We start from the raw sequence: 7,500 nt of genomic DNA, 5'->3' as shown, positions 1-7,500 counted from the left end.
TCTCTCTCTCTCTCTCTCTCTCTCTCTCTCTCTCTCTCTCTCTCTGAAGCCGAACGCACATACGTACACAGTTGGCGTGCCTCGACTAACGTGTCCTGGCCTCCCCACGGTCCAGGTTCATCTCTCCTCCTGTTGTACCCACGCTGGGGCAGAAGGGGACGCCGGCTGGGCCCTAGCGATCAATAGTGAGGCCAGGGGAGGTGTGCCGGGCCGGGGCGCTCTAGTGCAGGGTCCGGTGCCTCCAGTCCGCCGGTCCGGGAGCCTCGCGTGGAAATGGGTCAGTGATGCCAGCCTGCCACGGCCGGCACTGTTGTTGTTGCTGCTGCTGCTGCTACTGCAGTTGCTCGTACCGGTGCGCTGCCGCTCCAGTGTGTGTGTGTGTGTGTGTGTGTGTGTGTGTCATATGCATTTGAACTTCAGGAAATTTGATAGTCTTCGATGCAGCTGTTCAAGCTTCGCTTTGACTTATATTACTTGTGTGAGAGAGAGAGAGAGAGAGAGAGAGAGAGAGAGAGAATGCTTTGCGTAACTTCAGGGAGGAGAGTGAAGAGAACTGAGTCATTGGTGATGGTGGCCCTGACTTGCGTGCCTGCTGCTGCTGCTGCCACCACTTACCTTTCCCTGCCGCCACCACAACCACCACCACCATTTCACCATGTATAGAGTTTCCCTACACAACCTTCATATCAACATGCTTACCTTACTGTAGTTGTCACACCTGTCTACAGCAACCCTCTAACACACACACACACACACACACACCATTGTATAATTTTCTCGTTTAAAGTCTTACAAAATTGGAGTTGTTTTAGCCTGATATTTGTAGTATTGGTAATAGCGATGGTAAACAAGCATAATGACAGGCAGCGCAAGTGATAATGGTAATGGTATTGGCGGTGGTGGCGGCAATGATATTGGGTGTTATTGCCGTAGTGGTGTGTTTGCGTTAGTAGTGGTAGCAGTGATTGGAGGGTGTAAGGATGCTTGTTCTACGCCCTCTGTCTTCCTTCTCTATCTCCCTCTTTGTCGCATCGTAGGCAGGGGGAAGGGAGCTGTGTGGGATAATAAGGAACTGAGGGAAAGGAAACAGTGGAAATGACAACTTACTGGCCGCCTTAAGTTATTACACTAACTTCCTGTTTCATGTGTTTATCCCCTTTACGTGTCCCGTTTCCTTTCTTCCAGCCTTCCTTTCTTTTTCTTTCCTCTTTTTTTTCGTCCTTCCTTCCTTCCTTCCTTCCTTCCTTCCTTCCTTCAGTTTATCACACTCATACCCATTGCGACAGTATAGCAAGCCTTCTAGCTTCACTTGTTACACTGCATCCACCCCGTCTTCCCGACCCTTCCTGTCATCCTCCGCCTCTACGCCCCCCTCCCGACCCGTCCTGTCATCCTCCTTGCCTCTACTACCCCCTCCCGACCCCTCCTGTCATCCTCCTTGCCTCTACTCCCCCCTCCCGACCCGTCCTGTCATCCTCCTTGCCTCTACGACCCCCTCCCGACCCCTTCTGTCATCCTCCTTGCCTCTACGCCCCCCTCCTGACCCCTCCTGTCATCCTCCTTGTCTCTACGCCTCCCTCCCGACCCCTTCTGTCATCCTCCTTGCCTCTACGCCCCCCCCCTTCCCGACCCGTCCTGTGATCCTCCTTGCCTCTACGCCCTTTTCTCGACCCCTCCTCGCCCACTGCCTCCCACAACCCTTTATACAGTGGTCATTCTAAAACCCATCACCTCGCCCGGAGCACCAGCCATCCCCGGCAGCCTCTCTCACGTAAAAGGCATTTCCTTCCCCCTCCCCTGCCTCATCTTTCCCCTCCTCCTCCTCCTCCTCCTCCAGTACTTCTTCAGGTCAGGGCGAGTGGGTGTGGTTTATAGGGATGGGTGAGTTAGTGGTGGGTTGCAGGGATGGGTTTTGGGAGGAAGGGAAGGTATGTAGGTGTGTGTGTGGAAGTTTTGGGCGTTTGTGTGTCTTGTTAGGTGTGATGGAGGTTCTGTGTGAGGTATTGATGGTGGTGGTGATGTTATTGTTTTCTGAAAGATTTGAGTTAAAAGGCTTTGTCTCTTAGATATTGTTGTTGTTGTTGTGTGTGTGTGTGTGTGTGTGTGTGTGTGTGTGTGTGTGTGTGTGTGTCATGATACAAGATCCATGACACGTATTTAACTTTCCTTTTTTTATGTATATATTTTTTATTGAGCAACATGAGGATACTCCTTTAACACACACACACACACACACACACACACACAGCTTAAGTGAGTCATGCTTTACGTCACCATTATCAACACCACCTATTAACTCTTTGACACCTGTTCATCCTCCACTGTATTCTCTTTAACTATTTCGACACACTTCTCTTGTGCACCTTAATCATTCTCCTCACCGAATCCCCCACCTCCTTCCCTCCCTCCCTTCCTCCCCGCTAATCTGGCATTCCTAGTCTTAACTGTGTCAGGTGGTATGAGGAAGGTCTCTCTCTCTCTCTCTCTCTCTCTCTCTCTCTCTCTCTCTCTCTCTCTCTCTCTCTCTCTCTCTCTCTCTCTCTCTCTCAGGTCAGCAGGTGGAAAAAATTATCTTAGAAATTTGAATGAAGGAAGAAGTTGCCTGGTGATTGTGTGGCGGTGGGTCAAGGTAATGCTGGATGGTGATGGTGAGTGTGGTATTGTATCGATAGTAAACACTCTCTCTCTCTCTCTCTCTCTCTCTCTCTCTCTCTCTCTCTCTCTCTCTCTCTCTCTCTCTCTCTCTCTCTCTCGAAGGCCGCGCCCCGATTTAGTAAAAGGACTCATTACAATTACCTTTCTCTCTCTCTCTCTCTCTCTCTCTCTCTCTCTCTCTCTCTCTCTCTCTCTCTCTCTCTCTCTCTCTCTCTCTCTCTCTCTCTCTCTCTCTCTCTCTCTCTCTCAAAGCACAAACATGCGGACGTGTTGAGGCCATGTGTTGTTTTGTTTGGTTGTTTAGTGACAGCTTCGGGTTTGTGTTTTATCTTGCTTCTTTGGGCGCGACCTCGGTGTAGGGGTGTGGGAAGGAAAATCTCTCTCTCTCTCTCTCTCTCTCTCTCTCTCTCTCTCTCTCTCTCTCTCTCTCTCTCTCTCTCTCTCTCTCTCCATAGTAGGATCAAATGACCTCCTTTTTTTTATCAATAAGGTAACCCTCCTCCTCCTCCTCCTCCTCCTCCTCCTCCTCCTCCTCCTCCTCCTCCTCCTCCTCCTCCTCTTTTTGTCAATCCGTCCTTTCCTCCCTCCTTCATTCATGTACATATGCCTTTCTCTTTCCTGAATCCTCCCATTACTCATTCTTGCATACTTTCTTTTTCCTCTTCTCCCACTTTCTCCCTTTCTCTTATTTCCTATTTTTCCTCTTCGTCACAAGTACTACCTCCTCCCATTCATCTTTCTTCCTGTTCCCCATTCCTTCTGTCATTCCGTTCCAGTCCTTGCACCTCTCTGTCTTTCCTTCCCTCCCTCACTCCCTCCCTCCCTCCCTCCCTATGGCACCACTTCCCGTTCCACCTCCCTCCCGTCCTCTCGTAATCTTTCTCACCCTTGTTGCGTCACTATTCACCCTCCCTCTCCCCTTCCTCTCCGTCACGTTCTGTACGAGTATAACGCTGCGACACACACACACACACACACACACACACACACACACACACACACACACACACTTCCTGTCAGCATTTAGGGTTGTGTGTCATCTTCGTCGTGTAAATTTTCGTGTCTGTTTCTGCTTTCTTCTGCTTATTTCTTCTGACATTGGTTCTAAAATTTTCACGGTGGTTCATTAGGAAGTGCAGTGGTGTCCCTAGCTGTGATGTCACGTAGCTCAGTCAGTGTCGAGTACAAGTGAACTTCTTATCAAGATTTGCGTCAAGACCAAGGAAATGTGTGTTAGGGGGATGGGGGGAGGGAGTGGTTGTGATAATTCGACACAGTTGCCATATACGAGTCTTTTCCTTGTCTGTCTCGACTTTGTTGTTTTGTTATGTGTATGTTATGTTTTGTTTATGTTATTGTTCAATGTACTTTGTATATAAATGGTAGTGGTATCTTTTTATAGTTTTAGCATTTTAGTTTTGCGTATAAATCTGATATTTATTCTTATTGTGTGTGTGTGTGTTTATATATATATATATATATATATATATATATATATATATATATATATATATATATATATATGTGTGTGTGTGTGTGTGTGTGTGTGTGTGTGTGTGTGTGTGTGTATGTATATATATATATATATATATATATATATATATATATATATATATATATATATATATATATATATATATATTCGTGGGTGTGACTTGTTTTGTATCGTTTATCTTGTTCACTTCTCGTTTTCTCTTACACGTTTTCTCTCATTTTCTGTTATCATTCATTCATTTTTCTCTACGAGTAAGATAAATTGTTCCGTTAATGTTCCCTTTGTATACATGTATGCATTTATTATACTCGTGGAAAACGCCCTCCTCCTCCTCCTCCTCCTCCTCCTCCTCCCAGATCTACTGTACTTGGTATCACTTCCTGCTTTCACTTCATTCTTGTGTCCATGTTTTTTTTTTTTTTTTTTTTTATTTCCTTTTCTTTCACATTTTTCTTATGAAGCGTAACATTGCACCCCCTTTCTCTCTCTCTCTCTCTCTCTCTCTCTCTCTCTCTCTCTCTCTCTCTCTCTCTCTCTCTCTCTCTCTCTCTCTCTCTCCACTTTCGCCTCTTCCTGTTTCACTGTTCCACTTTCATCTTCGCACTTTCACTTCTCTCGACCTGATTTTCTCCTCTTCCATCCTTCCACCCACCCACACAGGTGTATCTCAAGCCACCCCCACTCCCCTCAACCTCATGCCTTGGCTACCACTCCTCCCCGTCCCCCCGCTCCCACTCCCACTCCCCCCTTCTTCCCATCCCTATTCCATCGCTATCGGAAAATTAGGAACTGCAGAATGAAAGTTGGGAAGTGTGGGAATGTTCTGTGTGATGAAAGTTGTGGAGGGAAATGATGAGGGAGTCTGTCTGGCGTTTTAGTTAGTGGTGGCGGTGGTGATGGTGGTGTAGTAACATTAGTAGTAGTTGGAAATGTTTTAAGTAAAGTCTCGTAGTGGGAAAATTTGTGCAGTTTGTAGAAAAATAACACTCAAATTACACACACACACACACACACACACACACACACACACACACACACAGTACGTACGTAAGCAAGCACCTTGAAAGCAAGAAAAAGTTTGTGCATGTGTGTATATGAGAGAGAGAGAGAGAGAGAGAGAGAGAGAGAGAGAGAGAGAGAGAGAGAGAGATTGGTCAAGGACAAACGCGTGTACCTAGCGAGTTTCAGGTGTGGTTGCGAGTCTGGATTACACCTGTGATTTGGAGCGTGTGGGTAGTGGTGGGGGAGAGGGCTGGGATTAAAGGATATCTATGGCTGCTACAGAGAGAGAGAGAGAGAGAGAGTGAGAGAGATGTAGAGTGGAAGAGGAGGGAGGAGGGTGGTAGAGAATTGTGTCACAGGAAGGTGTAGTTTGGCCTCATTACTTGGTCGGCTGGTTAGCAGAGAGAGAGAGAGAGAGAGAGAGAGAGAGAGAGAGAGAGAGAGACGCACTTAACACTCTACTACACAAACCAAAGACATTACCAAATAAAGTTTCCTTTCTTTCTCTCTTCCCTCCTTCACTTCCTCCATCCCCCCCACCCTCCCTCCTGCACTCTCTCTCTCTCTCTCCTATCCCTCCAGCGATGACGTAATCCAGTCAAGGACTGACTGAATACTGCGTTGATATCTTGTTTGAGTCTCCTCCCTAAACTCTCGCCACTACGCCTTTCTTCACAACATTCCTTGCCTTCTTTCCTCTTGCTCTACGTCACGTCCTCTGCGCTTCCATCTCGTCTGTGTGTGTGTGTGGGTGTGTCATAGGTGAGGGTGCTCTCTTGCTCCCTCTCCTAGTGCGCACGCGCCCCCCATAGCAGAGAGGGAGAAAGGGATGGGATGATGGTGGTGTGGGGGGCATGTGTTAAAAGGTGATATTGGCGCCCTGAAGTCGGGCCTGCCCTCTGCATCCTGAGAGATAGAGAATATAAGCATTCTCTCTCTCTCTCTCTCTCTCTCTCTCTCTCTCTCTCTCTCTCTCTCTCTCTCTCTCTCTCTCTCTCTCTCTCTCTCTCTCTCTCTGGCACCTGTTGGAATAGCGTAAGGCATTCAAGAGAGAGAGTCCACATCCACTAATATTTGTCGTCCTACACTCTCACTCTCCATTCCTTCCCTCCTCTCTGCCGTTCTTCCCCTCCCTCACTCCTCCTTCCCTTCCCTAGCTGTCTTCCTAGTTGCAGTATCTATTTCCTCAGCCTTGTTATGCGATAGCTGTGGAATTCTGGACTTACGTAACGCCCTCTGTATATCACCACAAAGGGCCTCTGATAGAAGTAATAGTTGTGGTGGTGGTGGAGGTGGTATAGTTGTAGTGGGCAGAGGTTGTGGTGATAGTGGTGGTGGTGGTGTGGCGGTGGTGGCTTACTGTAAGACCTTGAACCTTATCTTGTTTGGGTGTGGTTGCCCAGTAGGGTGATGAAGTATGGATGGGTGTGGTGGGTGTGGTAGTCATGGCAGTTTTGGTTGGTTGTGGTGAGAATGTGGGTGATAGTGGTGTGTGTTTGTGTGTGTGTCAGTGGTGCTTTAGGAAGGCGGAAGTGTTGTGTGTGTGTGTGTGTGTGAGAGAGAGAGAGAGAGAGAGAGAGAGAGACGCATCCCTTCGTGTTTTTCATCAGTGCAGTTATTGAAGTTGTAGTGACGCCAGCAGTTGATTGATTAGTGGTAAATATGAACAGTAGCAGCACCAGCTGTAGTCGTAGGAGTAGGTGTAGTAGCGGTGGTGGTGATGATGGTGGTAATTGTAGTAGTAGCAGTAGTTGTGGTAATAGTAGTAGTAGTGGTAGGAGGAAGAGGAGTGGTGGTAGTAGTAGTAGTAGTAGCAGCAGCTGCACTCACCACCACCAGCATGGGTGAGGGTGCCTAGGGGTGAAGGGGGAGGAGGGTCAGCGATGCAGATCAATAGGCGACCCTTTAGGACCACCACCATCACCACCTTCCAGAGTACTCTCCACCACCACCGCCATGAATCAAACTTTACGCTTTCAACACCACCTTTGCAACCTGCCGTGAATCACTCCTGAAGTCAATGCTGCTGGTAACATTTCTATTTTCACCTCTAGTATTATTCCCATCACTGCCTTGCCTTCACTTCTGGCCCAAGTCATGTGGATATACGCCTACTTGATACCATCCCCCTGTTTGTCTGTATGTATGTATGTCTCTACTCACGTCACGAAACATATAGCCGCCTACTTATCATTGTCTGTACTGATTCGCTATGGTGTAGTTGAAATGATGGCGGCGTGCACGAGTGACAAGACTAATACCATCACTACCATGTTCTACCTGCCAACTACCATCACAGCCACCATCGCCACGCCCATTGCTATCACTCCTACTATACCACCACCACC

At 47.7% G+C, this 7,500-nt stretch overlaps 1 protein-coding gene across 2 annotated transcripts in view; it reads left to right on the top strand.

Moving 5' to 3' along the window:
- Positions 1–7,500, top strand: part of LOC123516462 (SIN3-HDAC complex-associated factor-like) — a 92,133-nt gene that overhangs the window by 18,272 nt on the left and 66,361 nt on the right. The window contains exon 1 of one of the 2 annotated variants that reach the window (XM_045275772.1): positions 167–277. The exons of the other annotated variant lie outside the window; for it this stretch is intronic. The gene's annotated coding sequence lies outside the window, so the exon portion shown is untranslated. Of the gene's footprint in view, positions 1–166; positions 278–7,500 lie in introns of those variants that run through there. 2 annotated transcript variants of the gene reach the window in all.

The sequence above is a fragment of the Portunus trituberculatus genome, chromosome 41, assembly GCF_017591435.1.
Source record: "Portunus trituberculatus isolate SZX2019 chromosome 41, ASM1759143v1, whole genome shotgun sequence".
Classification (NCBI taxonomy): Eukaryota; Metazoa; Arthropoda; class Malacostraca; order Decapoda; family Portunidae; genus Portunus; species Portunus trituberculatus.
The sequence above is the reverse complement of the archived record's forward strand: the minus strand, read 5'-3'. Positions and strand labels throughout refer to the sequence as shown.